Raw genomic sequence first — 16,336 nt, 5'->3', positions numbered from 1 at the left:
ATTATTAGTAAGATTATCAACATCAAGTTTAAGATACTATAATGAGGAAAACAACAATAAAATAAGGGAAGAACATAAGTAGTTAAGTTAAAAAAAAGGGGAATAATGTAATTCTTAATCTCATTTGTCAAAGAATGTCAAAAACCAGAAGTCTACTTTATTCTGTAATTTAGAGTGAGGCAGGGGCTAATTAAGCCCTGTCATCTGGTTCTGTAGCTCTATTGTTGTTCATAGATATATATGAAGCACCAGGCTTGGCTGGGTGATTTCGACTTGTCCTCTGCTCTCTACCTTCTCAGAGAAGCAGATCAGAATACTGATCATTGTTTTGAAAGACTGAGTGATGTGTTTAGGGATTTTTATGCCTTCTTCATGGGCTTCCCTAGTGGCTCAGTGGTAAAGAAACCTCGCGAGAGACACAGATCTGATCCCTGGATCAGGAAGATCCCTTGGAAAAGGAAATGGTAAACCACTCCAAAATTCTTGCCTGGGAAATCCCATGAACAGAGGAGCCTGGCTACAGTCCATGGGGTTGCGAAAGAGTCAGACACGACTTAACAAGTAAACAGCATCAACAACAATGCTTTCTTCAGTGCAGATGTCAAAAACTCAAGGTACTACAAGGGGCCAAGTAGACAACCAAATGAGGACTGGGATGAATTGGAGAGCCACGTCCAGTTTCAAGTGGCCAGCCTTCACTTGGCCAGAGGGAATAGTGTCGTCAGCACTATTTTATTTTCACAAAACATAGATCATCTTCACAGAGAGATTTGGAATGTTGGCTAGGGAATAAAAGACTATACATTAAAAGATTTTTTATACTTTATAAAAAATTATAAAATTCTACTCTCTGAAATGCAAATAAGTACCTATGGCTACTTATTAGCAAGGATTACCCACCTTCAGCAAGTAGCCTGTGTTCTTGTGTGGGCTGCTGCATGGGGAAGCGTAGAGGGGAAGGAAGACATCTTGGAGACCTTGTTTCCAGACTCAATTTACATTTCATCACCTACAATAAACAGATTTCTTTTTCATTAGGTGATGGGGCAACCCTTTTCTTGTTCTAATTTAGTTGACACGAATTTCACATAGTTCTTTCCTCATGGACTCCATTTGCCTAATTACAAAATCAGAGTGAAAATTTCCTGATCTTTACTTCACATTGAAGATCAGAAAATAAAGGAGTAGACATAGATGATTCTGACTGAGCAGTGTGCTAGGAACAGGGCCACATGGAGAAGAGGAAAAACATAACATCCAGGCTATTATTTGACTTAATCAACATGAAAACTATGCATATTCTGACATATACTAAGGAACTGAAGCATATTTGAATGGGGAAATGACCTATGTGACCCTATCAATCTTCACTTTCAATTCTGAAATTTTATGAAATTTAATAACTGACTTAGGATTTATGAACTATTTTCTTTATTGGTGAGCTCTAAGTTTAAGCTAAGAATTTTTTATCAAATTAGTAAATAAGGTATCTTTTAAAGCCATTATCATTTATCTGTATGTAGAATTATAATCACTCTTGTGTTCAATTTATAATTGTGGATGTTAAATTTTATGGAGTCAAATAACTAGAATATTAGAAAAATTTGTGTCTCCCACTAGCAACTTTCTTAGACCACTCATCTTTATTTCAGAAAGGGAGCCAAAATCAGTTTATTTTGATGATAATGTGTGTGTGTGTATTATATTGGGTGTTCATGTGCATGTGTTTATGGTAAGGTGTGTGCCTGTGTGTGTGTGTGTGTGTGTATGTGTGTGCTTTCCCAGAGAGTAGCTTTTGGTGTTTACAGACTCAGTGGTGTTGTGAAATTTTACTTATAAGACACCCACCTTATGAGATGCTAAGTTCTTGTGATTACCCCTAAATTTCTGTCTTTCTCCTTGCTTGATGCTTTGGTTTCATGCCTAGCTCCTTTCCTCTCTCACAAGCTTAGTGATTTGCCTCCTAGGACTCTCTTCAAAGCCAAAAGTAAGTCTGCTAATAATTGACTTCTATTTCAAATCCTTTCTTCATTTCTTACAGGTTAGTTTACTCTTCCACTTTTCAACCCCACCTTGTTACATCATTTCCTGAATTCTTAGATCTTTTTCTTTTCTCAACCCATTTTTCTTCCCCACTTAGACAATGCTTTTTTTCTTTGCTGCATCATCTCTCCTGAGAAATAAACTCACAGTTTCTTCCTCATCCTTCTCCTCCTCATTTTGCCTCTTTCTTCTTTTCTCTTCTTTCTTCAAGCCTTCTTACTTCTTCAGTTATATTCAAACAACATTTAAGGCAGCTAGCAAAGATATTTACAGCAGAGTGAAACAAACAGTTCCTGCAGCTCAATATGTTAAAAAAAAAACCTAATAAAAAATGGGTGGAAGATCTGAATAGACATTTCTCCAAAGACATACAGATGGCCAAGAGGCACATGACAAGATGCTCAACGTCACTAATTATTGAAAGTGAAAGTCATTCAGTTGTGTCCGACTCTTTACGACCCCATGGACTGTATAGTCTATGGGATTTTCCACGCCAGAATACTGGAGTGGGTAGCCTTTCCCTCCTCCAGGGGATCTTCCCAATCCAGGGATTGAACCCAGGTCTCCTGCATTGCAGGCAGATTCTTTACCAGCTGAGCCATAAGGGAAGCCCAAGAATACTGGAGTGGGTAGCCTATCCCTTCTGCAGCAGATCTTCTCAACCCAGGAATCAAACCAGGGTCTCCTGCATTGCAGGAAGATTCTTTACTGACTGAGCTATCAGGGAAGAGGGAAATACAAATCAAAACTACAATGAGGTATCACCTTACACTGTCAGAATGGCCAGCATCAAAAAGCCTACAAATAATAAATATGGAGAGGATGAAGAAAAAATGGAACCTTCTTATGCTAATAGTGGAAATGTAAATTGGCACAATGACTATGGAGAACAGTATGGAGATTCCTTAGAAAACTGAAAATATAGCTACCATATGATCCAGAAATCCTACTCCTGGGCATATATCCAGAGAAAATCAAAATTCTAAAAGATACATGCACTCCAGTGTTCATTGTAGCATTATTCATAATAGCCAGGACATAAACAACCTAAATGCCCATCGACAGAAGAATGGATAAAGATATGCTATATATATACAAGGGAATATTACTCAGCAATAAAAAAGAATGAATTAATGCCATTTACAGTGACATGGATGGACCTAGGGATCGTCATACAGAGTGAAGTAAGTCAGAGAAAGACAAACATCATATGATATTACTTATATGTGGAATCTTAAAAAAAGATGGCACAAATGAACCTATATGCAAAAGAGAAATTGAGTCACAGGTGTAGAAAATAAATTTATGGCTACCAAGGAGGAAAGAGTGTGGAGGGATAAATTGGAATACTGGGATATACACAGTACTATATATAAAACAGATAACTAATAAGAACCTACTGTATAGCCCAGGGTACTCTACTCAATACTCTGTAATGGCCTATATGGGAAAAGAATCTTTAAAAGAATGGACATGTGTATACGTATAATCGATTCACTTTGCTGCACAACAGAAACTAACACAACATTGTAAATCAACTATAGTCCAATAAAAAAGTTAATTAAAAAAATGAAAGAAATTTAAGAGTGAGACATGAAGAGAGTTGGGATAGAGAATGTGACATGAGTGAAGAGTGAGTTTAGTACACAACCTCAGCCATGAGTTGGATTCCCCAGAGACTCCTTGCTTTTTTCTCTTGCTCGTCTTGTTGCTCTTTCTCCCTGGAGGCACGTCAGAGATAACTTCTCGTAGCTCAGGGTCAAAAGGCACTGTGATCACTTAGTCAACAGTTTGTTGGTGCCATTGCTAAAGGCTGGGGTGACAACAACTGGCCTTGGGAGGGTGTTCAAATACCAGCCATTTTACTACTGACACCAGCCTGAACTGGCAACTGCTTTTCAAAGGGAAATGCCAGTCATGAGGGAGTTGGGTGTCAACCTCCATCTGCATTTAGGCCTCATCACATGGTCACCCAAGGACGGCTCATGGATCATCCCCAGTTGCTATCAAACTGCCTCCCTCAGGCTGCACTTGCCCTTCCCTTTCTAGTCTTGCAAAAGCCCTGCAAGGAGGTGCCAGAGACCAGTTCTACCATTTCCCTTCAGGCCCTGGGCTGGAGGTCATTTCTGACTCTGGAGTTTTCTGAGGTTTGGAAACATGGAAATTTCTTGATGACTGGGTCCACTATTGATCTTGAGATCCTTAAATATTTCTTCTTGCTTCTTCTGGAAATTTATGCTTGTTTCTGGGATCTGTCCTGTTCTCTGTGAACACTCAGGCAGAGTATTCATTTAATTTTTTTTTTTTTTGCTTCTTTTGGCAGTAAATTTCCCTTGCCATTTCTTTGACCCCTTGTTCTTTATGTACTTAAAAAAGTCTCATTTGTTTCAACGTCTTATATAATTTATCTTGTGTTCATTCTGCACCTTTGCTTGTTTTTTTTCTTATTTTTCATACTGCCTTGATTTTCCTCTGTAACAGTCAAGGATCTCCTCCACCTGTATTTTACATCTTGCCTAAATGCTCCTTCTTTGCCTTTGAATGATCTTCCCAACACCTACTTTCTCTCCCCTCATTTCCTTCTTCTCCCTTGTCTTGGTATTTATTACCATGCATTGCCTATTGGCTGGCAATCACTTACATTGCTTTTCCATTTTTTTCTTCTCCCTGCCATCCTATTGCTTTATCCCCCTGTCACTCTTGCCATAATTTCTCAGCCACCAAAGACTATTGTGGTTTGAGATGATTTGCTGCTGCCTCTACAGCAGGCCTTAGTACGACACAGAAGGCCAGCCCACCCATTTCTGCTTTCTTCTTACAATAAACAGCCAAGTTAATTCAAGTTCCTATCCATCGTATAAGAAATCACTCTCCAGCCATATGGGATAACTTATGGCTGCAAATAAAAATCCCCCGATGTTTTGCTCCTCACAAGTTTTCACTTCCCCAGCACAGCGTGGGAAGTCCAAGATGTTAAAATCCCCAGGGACTGCATATTTTCATGAAAATTCACTTTCTACATCTAGAATGTTTCTTCCACTCACAGAGACGTGACTTTCAACAACATTATAGAGCACCACAACTTTTCTAGCCCAACTCGCACCTCTGCATGTGCTTCTTTTTTAAGGAAGGCAATTTTGAGTTGTTGACCTATTTTGTTTTCTTCAATTCATGAGCCAGAGGATTAATCCTAGTATAAATATAAGCCTTAAGCTTTCTTTCTCTGTAGCTTATGAATAAGAGATTACATTAAAACCAAAAGGCATGTTTCATTTAAGTGGATTCTGTTTCTGGGGTCTTGTGTGAGTGGGTTCAGGGCTACTTTCTACACTGTTCACAATGGCAATGCTTGGCTTTGCCTGAAAGTCAGCCACTCATGTGCAAATTGACTCATTCATTGATTAATTCTTCATTCCAAAGACTTCAGGACAGGGACAAAGCTGGCCGTATTATTACTTTGACCCAGTCCATTTTCACACAGTTTGGTATAACTCATTTTTCCATAGCTGTCGTCCATGCCTATTTATTAGATCTTGACTGATTACTGTTGACTGAGAGGTTTCTTGAGTCATGAGGTCTTACGTAGTCATTAGTACATCCACTGCTTGTGGAAAGGAATCAGCAGGCACGGGCTGTTCTCTGGGCTTCACTCCTGGATCACCGTGGGATAAAGGAATTAACTGTTAATGTTTCTTTTTCAGTGTATATATCTTAAGGGAAATGTTTTTCATTCTCTTTGGATCCCAGTAATGCCTTGAGTGTGATATGACATGGCCCTAGAAATCAACAGAAAGGAAGAGCCAGATGCTGGTTAATATCACTAGCTAAATAGATTTGCATTTATGATGTTAGATTTAATAGGCTTGCCTGGTAGATTTCCAGTCACCAGTCTTCTGAAAGCTCTATTCTCTGAAGTCTTCTGGAATTAAAGATGATACAGAAGATGATAGCTTTTACCTGTCCTAGCCTCTTACAGAGTGTTCTAGAGTACAAGGACTTTTACAGTTGTTTGATAGCCATCACTTCCATTTTTTTTTCTGTGTTTCAGTTATACATCTTCAAAATGATCATCTTTGAAATACACTGCTGAAGTATTTATTATCCTTTAAAGTATACCTTGGATATATGCAACGCTATGTTATTACCTTCAATTTTTGTATCATCTTCTCAAAGGTGGGTATATGTGGCATACTGTCAGGATTTAGGGTGATTTTCCCTTTCCTCCTCTAAGAAAATCAGTAAATAACTTCCCCATCCTTATTGTAGTTCCTGATTTTTTTTTTTATCAGAAAAATATTTTATTCCACTAAATATAACCTTGGTAACAAAATAGCCCTAGGAGGAGTGATATAGTTTCACATTTAACCAAGGTTTAAACAAGTGGTACTGGACTCTTTCCTGGGCAGATTTGGCTGTATGATGGAGAGACATCCTGGGTTCCTGAATGGTAGGAGTGAAACTGAAAATAGATTCTGTCACCCTTACAATTTTGTCTTTGCATTTTCTCAGTCCCTCTTATCACTCGATCCCAGCTACCGTTATTTTTAAAAAAATTGAGATTTAGTTGATTTATGCTATGATGTACCTTTCGAGTGTACAGCATAGTGACTCATAATTTTTAAGGATTATACAGGATCTCAGCTACTTTCAAAAAGCCTTAATTTGTTTTGTATGTCTCTTGATTCTTCAGAGTCCATGATATTATGCTTTATGACTAAGGTGGAGACAAGAGCCACAGAACAGACTGGTGGAGATGGGTCCAGGGCTGTGGGAAAATCATCAGAAAATAAATCAGCTTTCCCCACTCCCCTTAGCCAGGAGGGCGTCAGAGGACCCTGTTTCTCCAGTGGCTTCTGTTCCTGCCACTCAGTGCAGAAGTTTCAGGTGGGGGAGACACATCTGGAAGGCCAGCATTCTCCCTTCCTACCCCTAATGATGAGCTATTTTGTTTTCGCCCATCAGCTATTGCCTCAGTATGATTTATAGAAAACTACCACAAAACCTAGCGGCATGTAGAAATAAATGCTTATTTCTTGCTTATAGATGTGTTGGTTGGCTGATCCAGGCTCAGCAGGGTGTGGCTTAGTCTATGTCTGGGTTCAGGTCTGCTTCATGTCATTCTGGGATCTGCAGCTCCAGGAAGCTATTTTTACGGCCACACTTAAGAGAATCTACCTGCAATACAGGAGACTTGGGATCAATCCCTGATTGGGAAGATTCCTTAGAGTAGGAAATGGCTTACCCACTCCAGTATTCTTGCCTGGGGAATTCTATGGACAGAGAAACCTGGGAGGTTACATCCAGTGATACACTGGCCTTTAAGTGGGAGATTATAAGGAAATAAATTCCCAAGGTTGTTTTGGAGCTTTCCAAGTGGTGCTAGTGGTAAAGAACCTGCCTGTCAATGCAGGAGACATAAGAGATGGGGACTCGATCCCTTGGTTGGGAAGATCCCCTGGAGGAGGGCATGGCAACCCACTCCTCTATTCTTGCTTGGAGAATCCCATGGACAGTCTGACAGGCTACAGTCCATAGGGTCACACAGAGTTGGACACGACTGAAGTGACTTAGTATACATGCGAGAAGGCAACCTTGCTGAGCAAGCCAATTTCCAGTTGTTCTAGCAAACCCCAATAAGCCAAGGCAAATGATATGACCAAACCCAAAGTCAAGGAAAGAGAGAGAATTTTTTTGACCAGAAGGGCATGTTGGGGGTGTGAATATTTAACACAAACTGTAGGAGGTTGGGGCCAATAATTAAGTATAATATAGGCTCCAATTAGACAACATTAATACTATTGGACATGCTTAAAAGCTCAGGTATTTAAAAGATGGTTGGACTTTTAAAGTGTAAATATTAATAAGAATAGCATATGTTTATTCTTATGGTAAATTATAAAGTAATAGAATATTTTATTTTATTCCAAGTTCCTTCATATTCAATTTTATTTGGAGTCTCAGACCAAATATAGAATATATGTGAGTGTGCCTGTGTTTTTAAGCATTTATTGAGCACTGGCTACAAGCTAGGCATTATGCTGAGGACTTTTATGTCCATTATCTTATTTATCTTCTCCCTGTTCTCATGGCGCTAGTGGTAAAGAACCCACATGCCAATGCAGGAGATACAAGAGATGCAGGTTTGAACTCTGGGTTGGGAAGATCCCCTGGAGGAGGGAATAGCAAGCCACTGCAGTATTCTTGCCTGGTGAACCCCATGGACAGAGGAGCCTGGCAAGCTGCAGTTCATGGGGTCACAAAGAGTCAGACACGACTGAAGTGACTTAGCACACACACACACACACACATGCTGTTCCAATGAAGATGGCATTTTTGTCCCCTTTTGAGAAGTCTAAGCCTGAAGGAGCTTATGTGACATAACAAAAGTAACAGAGTTATTAAGAACTAGAAGCAAAAACATATTGAGTGGCTTCAAAGCATTTTCTCCTCTTTGCTGTGCTGTGTCCTGCCCACCCTTCATGTGAAATCAACAGGCTATGACGTCGATGTTATCATTTTCATTTCACAGATTTGCATAAAGAGAAGCCAACAGAAAAATGGATCATGCAGAGAAACAGACAAGGGAAATGTATAGTGCAGCTGACATGGTGCACAAGGGGCGGTGCCCACACCAGAGCTGTTGTATCCCAGACAGTCCCGTGGTGGCCTCAGTGCTGGACTCAGACTGCCTGCTGGGACATGCTTATTCTTAAACCACTAGAGCCTGTTGGTGCCCTGTCCCTTCTTCCTGCTGCCTCTTTCTCTCTGGGTTCTTCACTTCTCACCTAGAGCTGCCTCTTTATAGATCTGTTGGGAGGATGGTGCTATGATGAAATTGCATTGCTACACTCCCTACCTCTCTGCCAATTTGGGTTTATTTCTGTTCAAACACAGATTTGACCAGCAGGGCTATTGAAAGTTATATGCTGAATTCATTTCAGGTCGTTCCCCAAGCCTGGCCCACAAAAGGAAATCAAGCAAAGGATTCTCTGGCTGTTTTTAGGAGGCACATTCTAGAGAATGGAGAATGCTGGGCTTAAGTGCCAGTGCCTCCAGGGGTGCGGATGACGACAGCTCAAAGCTGACGTGTGTTTACAATCGATTTATATATTTATATGAAATGATTTTCTAGAGCAGTTTTGGAAGGGAAAAGAAGCCACAGAAAGCAATTTGAGGGAATGAATAACTTGAGGGAACAGCAGCTTGACTTACTTGACTTTGATTAGAGGTTTTTGTCTCAGAGTGTATTGACAGCCTAAATTTCATTCTGTTACACCTCCTTTTGCATCTCTGCTTCAAAGTTGTAGACACCAGTGATCTGCCTGATTTGGTGACTGTTAGAGTAACCTGGGCTCCAAAATCACTGCAGACAGTGACGGCAGCCATGAAATTAAAAGATATTTGCTCCTTGGAAGAAAAGCTATGACAAACCTAAACAGAATATTACAAAGCAGAGACATTACTTTGCCAACAAAAAGGCCCATCTAGTCAAAGCCATGGTTTCTCCAGTAGTCATGTATGGGTGTGAGAGTTGAATTATAAAGAAAGCTGAATGTCAAAGAACTGATGCTTTTGAACTCTGGTGTTGGGGAAGACTCTTAAGAGTCCCTTGGACAGCAAGGAGATCCAACCAGTCCATCCTAAAGGAAATCAGCCCTGGATATTCATTGGAAAGACTGATGTTGAAGCTGAAACTCCAATACTTTGGCCACCTGATGCAAAGAACTGACTCATTTGAAAAGACCCTGATGCTGGGAAAGATTGAAGGCAGGAGGAGAAGGGGATGGCAGATGATGAGATGGTTGGATGGCATAATCAACTCAATGGACATGACTTTGAGTAAGTTCTGGGAGATGGTGAAGGACAGGGAAGTAAGGTGTGTTGGAGTCCATGGAGTCACAAAGAGTCAGACATGATTGAGTGACTGAACAGCAACAGAGTAACTTGGATGACAAAGCTCTCCTTGAATACTTTCTTAGTACCTTCCAGAGCCAAGGGAAGGCAGGTCTTTCTTTGCCCCAGCCAAGATGTTATTCTGGACACCATGCCCTCTGTCATGTGGGACACCTTCCGCTGTGGTTAAAAGCTGGAGCAAAAGATCCAGCTCTGAGGCCAGGATTGGGGAGGAGGAATGTGAGGGTCTACTTCTCCCTCTAGGCATTAATGGAATGCTGGCCGCCGTAGTCACTAAATCTCAGTGTTACCAGGTTAATAGTGGTTAAAAGAAACAGTGACCTGAGACTAGCATAGTCTTGGATGGGATGCTGAAACAAATAACTTGTCGCAAAGTTGGATGTAAGAGGGAATGTAACATTAAGTGGGGAAGGCATTGCAAATGCAGCTTCTCATATTGATGCTCTGGTTCTGGTTCATTGCTTAGTAATATCAGAGTGGGGAAGGGAGAGAAACCCAAACCAGATGGAAAACAGGATAAACATATACAGTGGGAAAAGCAGTGAACTGAGGCTGGGGAGATTGGGCATTGTCCCCTTCTCATGGGCAGTGATGTAGTTTGGGGAAAGTCACTTACTTTGCTCTACCTTTTGTGAAAAGAATTACAGCCGAGCCCAAATTGCTTCCTACATAAAGTTGATTTAAGAATCAAATCAAATCAAATATGTGAAAGCATTTTGAAAATGGGAAAGTCCTACCCAAATATCAGGGTTTATTAAACTTTCTTAATCCTGCCATTCCACTGCCCTCTCCCCTTAAAGAACAGAGAACATGTTGGCACAGGATGATGTTCACAGTTTGGAAGGAGGAGTAAGTTGTTGCCTTTGCACCCTTCATGCTAACATCTGTCACCCCAGCTCTGACAGCTGCTTCGAAGTTTCCAGTCTGAAAGTAAGAAAAGAGGGTTGGGTCAACCTCCCATCTCTACTCTGCTATGATCTAAAGCTTATTAAAAAATTATCATCTCTTCTTTTACCATATGCTTAGAAAGAGACCATGAAGGAAAGCTCTTGACAATCTTCTTACCCTGTTTTTCATCTGGTTTGAGTTTCTCCCCTACCCCACCCTGATATTAGCAAATTATAGAATATAACCAGCACATCAATACAAGAAGAAACATTTTGGAAATCTCCCCCACTTAATATGTTATTCCTTCTCACACAAAACTTTGTGATGAGTTATTTTGTTTCTCAGTACCACATCCAAGAAAATTTCCCATTCAGTAATATTAATAATAATATATTTTTAAACCTTGACTTAAAATTATTGTAAGTGCCAAGAGGCTCTAGTTGCTATTTTGTTGAAATAATATCAAGTTCCCTGTGATGCTTTACATAGCTGTCATCTCTGTGATATGATACGTCCATGATTTATTGACCTACTAAAAGTGCTGTCATTGACTTGTCATAATAAACTTTTCTTAAAATATGAAAGCATAGCACATTGAGTAATAGCTCAAACCAGGACAGAGCTTCAATTAGGTTGTGGGATTTGGCGGCCTGAAGTTCATCTTTTATGCTTTGAAAATGAAAGTCCTGCCTTGGCTCCCTCACACTCCTTACCTCCCTCCCCCGCCCCCGCACCCCTCCTCTGCACCCAGGGTTAGTTGTCACCAAATAGATTGGCAGAGAGGAGGGGACAGCATGTGAGAAACTCTGAATATGAAGGACTGACCATAGGCTTCATCCTAAGGGTCAGTGCTGTGTCTGAAAAGGCTTTCTGGTCTCAGCAGAGAGAAATTCAAACTCCGGAATGCTCACCCAACTAATTTGTATTCACTGGGATGGGGGAGGGGTTAATTTTTTTTCACAAAGGGAAATGTATTTAGCCCTGGAATCTGAATTTATTGTCCATGGATAGGGGATAGGGAGGAATTTTAAATCAGGGGGAACCCAGATAGAGCTATGACAGCATGGAAGGTTCATAGTTAGGTTTCTGCCTCCCTTCAGGGATCTTGCCTCTGCCCTGTCTTGCCTGATGGCTGGTCCTTTAACTGGTTCTGAAAGAGGTAGATGGAGAAGGCGATGGCACCCCACTCCAGTACTCTTGCCTGGAAAATCCCATGGATGGAGGAGCCTGGTAGGCTGTAGTCCATGGGGTCGCTGAGAGTCGGACACGACTGAGCAACTTCACTTTCACTTTTCACTTCCCTGCATTGGAGAAGGAAATGGCAACCCACTCCAGTGTTCTTGCCAGGAGAATTCCAGGGACGGGGGAGCCTGGTGGGCTTCCGTCTATGGGGTCGCACAGAGTCGGACACGACTGAAGCAATGCAGCAGCAGAAAGAGGTAGATCCTAGTGGCTTGACCACTATTATCCATTGAAATGCTCATAGTCTGACTCTGATCTCAGGTTCAGCAGGCTCTTCTGATGAGTTTGCGGTGATAGGACAGGGCTGGGAGATCCTCCTCATGTCATACACATGTATTTAAAATGGGGGTTTAGGCAAATCAGTAAAGGTACAAGTCCCAGATCCTTGGAATCTAGGAGTGGAGTAAGGTAGGGGGACAAGGGAATAAGATTGGTAAAGAGGATAAAAGGGAAGGCTAAAAAGAAATGAGAAAGGACAGATGAGAAATTCAAGTGATAAATTACAATCTCAAATATGGAAATGCAATGAAGCATTTATGGTTATGTATTTTTATAAATACATATGTACAAACACACAGCCAAAACCTTAGCAGATTGATTAACTGTCGCCAAATTACCTTTGAGAATACAAACTTGAAGGTAACTTTTGACCAGATTAAATTTTATATAAACTACTAAACATTTTCTCTCTCTCTCTTTTTTTTTTGGTTTTCTTTAGCTGCAGAAGGATTGAATGGGAAATTGTCACCATCATTTTTTAACCGGGAAAGCAGATTTTGAGAAGATCAATGTGTATCTGTAGCAATATATGATACAATATATGATCTTTGAAGTTTTGTTACACTTTAGCATCATTTGTCAGGTTAAAAGTATAAATATATAAGTATATTTAAATAAATGAAGAATTTTGAATGTTTACCAAATGACCATGCTTCGATTATCTGGAGATATGAATCACCGACTCAGTGGACATGAGTTTGAACAAATTCCAGGAGATGGTGATGGACAAGGAAGCCTGCCATGCTGCAGTCCATGTTGTTGCAGAGAGTTGGACACGACTTAGTGACTAAACAACACCACCAAATGACCATGCTTGTATCATCTGGAGATAGGAATGCTTGAACAAGGCTCCAACAACAACAACAAAAAAACCCAGCAAACAAAGGAAGCTCAACAAAAACTCGCCAACAGGTAACAAGCTGAGATTTGTGTAGTAGGATAAACAAAATTTATGTAGAGAAAAATACTTGTGTTTAATTTCAGGAAACTAAAAATGCACTTGAGAAAGACTTCTGATTTTGTTGTTGTCATGATTTCACATTTTGAGATTACAGAAGAAAAGATATAGAAATTAACTTTCAATATTCAGCCAGTCTTTTCGAGGTTAATGCTTGATGTTGTCAGTGCTAATGGATCAAAAATACTGAGGGTTGTTCAATTGTATTTTCCCAGGGTATAATGCTAAGAAAGAAGTCATTAAACCTATAACACGGAATTGCTCAAAGAATAAGATAAAAAAGCATTTTGGGAGAGGGGTATTTCAATGGCTCTGTAAACTTAAAACTTTTTCAGTTACCTGTTACTGGAAAGACATTCGAGATGGACCTCTTACGGTTACTGTAGATCTTAAGCCTCTTGAGAATAGGTCTGAGTTAATTAGTCAGTAGACTACAGGGTGCAGGAGATACGCTAGGCACTGTGAGGATTCTTTCATTTTTTTTTCTCTTGCAAAAATTTTTATTGAGCTCATCTTATTTTCTAGGTCCTCTGGGAATTGCAACCAGCACACGAGTAAAGACATCTTAAGACTCTTCATGTTGTTTACATTCTACCAGAAAGAATTGATAAAATATGGAAGACTTTTTTATTTTAAACCTCAAATTGCTGGATGGGAATGAAAAAAATACATTTGAAAGGGCAACATGATAGTATATAATAAAAAGGGTATATGTTTAGACACTCGGAACTTCTAAAGAATAGAAATCCATGAGCTATGGAAAACTTTGCAAGAAGATCCAGTGTTTTTTGGCCTTGAAAGATGAAGGAGATTGAGAAGAGAAGAAAGAAGGGGTTCTTGGCAGGAAGAACATCAGTGGGTAGGGAGGGGAATAAAGGGATCTACATCCTCTGTATCCTCAGCAGGTCCAGATGGGTACCAAAAACCGGATGGGCATCTTCCAGGAAGATGCCTCCCTGTTCCTCCTTTAAGCTCTTATTATCAACAGAATGAGGGAATGGCTGACTTACAACACATATTAGCATTGGTAATATTCCTTCAGTATGACACACCAAGGGGATGCCTTTACCTATATTTGAAATCAATGCCTTGTTGGCAGAACCCTTTTTTGGAGCTGGAATGCAGGTCCCATGGGTCTCATGTTGCTCTTCCCTGGAAAAGCTGGTAAGAAAACAGGACTGGACTTGTGACTCACAGGAGCCTGGCATAGGACACAAGGAATTTGGTGTGGCTCATTCAGGAAGCCAGTTGATTAAGACTCAGATAAACCAAATTTAAAATGCAAACCCCTATGCTCTTCTGAGGCTATTTCAGGATGAAATTTAGAAGTTTAAAGGAATTTTTTTTCCCCTTGGGGAAGGGTTAGGTGGAAAGGAGACTATGTAGGGAGGTGGGGGTGAGTAAGTTCTTTTTTTTTTCACATGGACTTTCATATGGTAAAAGGGATTGTAGGTCCAAATTGAAACACGATTAGTTTAGAGAAAGTCAGTCAAATCCTTTGTTTGCTGTTATGGGAACCAAACAACTGCTGAATTGAATGATCCTAATGTTACAGCTTTCTTTCTCAGCTGTTCTTAAAAACTTGTGGAGACATTGTCTGAGTTTACATGTCTTAGACTAATTCCATAACCTGCATAATCTGTAGGAAAAAAATTAACTGCATCAGAGATAGACCTAATATTACAGAAAAAGAAATGTCTGGAGTGTACACAAACAACTGCAGGAAAATAAACTTTACATTCAAAAGAGCAAGAAAAGCATTTGAAAAGTATAATTACAAATTTAATAAGCTGCACACTGGCTTCTTGAAGGATGAGCATGTGTCTTCTGAAGAGGTCTGGTGTGTCTTTGCTGTACAGCTTGAGTTAATGAGCTTGTTATACTTTGACATGAAACCCAATAGAGAGAGAAGCAGCTAAGAGAACATGTTTATTTAAAATAAGTGAGGGAAAAGATTGAATAAACAAATATATGTGAGAGAAGATGCAAATCTTCCTGGAAGAAGAACTCTAAATACAGTAAGTAGATTCTCCTTCTCCAGGAGATAAAGCTTAACTCTCTTCCTCCCTCTTGAGTGGGTGTTGGATGTAATGACTTGCTTCCAAAGAATAGAGTATGAGAAGGGGAAAATAGGAACTTTACAGTGGAGAAACCTGGCAGGTCTCACCTTCACTGAGTGAGCAAAGTGGATTCAGTTCAGTTCAGTCGCTTAGTTGTGTCCAACTCTTCGCGACCCCATGAATTGCAGCATGCCAGGCCTCCCTGTCCATCACAAACTTCCAGAGTTCACTCAGACTCATGTCCATCGAGTCAGTGATGCCATCCAGTCATCTCATCCTCTGTCGTCCCCTTCTCCTCCTGTCCCCAATCCCTCCCAGCATCAGAGTCTTTTCTAATGAGTCAACTCTTCACATGAGGTGGCCAAAGTACTGGAATTTCACCTTCAGCATCATTCCCTCCAAAGAAATCCCAGGGCTGATCTCCTTCAGAATGGACTGGTTGGATCTCCTTGCAGTCCAAGGGACTCTCAAGAGTCTTCTCCAACACCACAGTTCAAAAGCATCAATTCTTTGGTGCTCAGCCTTCTTCACAGTCCAACTCTCACATCCATACATGACTTCTGGAAAAACCATAACCTTGACTAGACGGACCTTTGTTGGCAAAGTAATGTCTCTGCTTTTGAATATGCTCTCTAGGTTGGTCATAACTTTCCTTCCAAGGAGTAAGCGTCTTTTAATTTCATGGCTGCAGTCACCATCTGTAGTGATTTTGGAGCCCCCAAAAATAAAGTCTGACACTGTTTCCACTGTTTCTCCATCTATTTCCCATGAAGTGATGGGACCACATGCCATGATCTTCGTTTTCTGAATGTTGAGCTTTAAGCCAACTTTTTCACTCTCCACTTTCACTTTCATCAAGAGGCTTTTGAGTTCCTCTTCACTTTCTCCCATAAGGGTGGTGTCATCTGCATATCTGAGGTTATTGATATTTCTCCCTGCAATCTTAATTCCA

General features: G+C 40.4%; 1 long non-coding RNA gene across 1 annotated transcript; it reads left to right on the top strand.

Moving 5' to 3' along the window:
- The first annotated feature begins 432 nt into the window (after window positions 1-432).
- On the top strand, window positions 433-15,923 carry LOC129622482 (uncharacterized). Its single transcript, XR_008700012.1, has 3 exons — window positions 433-614; window positions 12,806-13,278; window positions 13,850-15,923. It is a non-coding gene; the product is annotated as an uncharacterized LOC129622482 (long non-coding RNA).
- Window positions 15,924-16,336: the final 413 nt, after the last annotated feature.

Source organism: Bubalus kerabau, chromosome 11 (genome assembly GCF_029407905.1).
Source record: "Bubalus kerabau isolate K-KA32 ecotype Philippines breed swamp buffalo chromosome 11, PCC_UOA_SB_1v2, whole genome shotgun sequence".
NCBI classification, from domain to species: domain Eukaryota; kingdom Metazoa; phylum Chordata; class Mammalia; order Artiodactyla; family Bovidae; genus Bubalus; species Bubalus kerabau.
The sequence above is the reverse complement of the archived record's forward strand: the minus strand, read 5'-3'. Positions and strand labels throughout refer to the sequence as shown.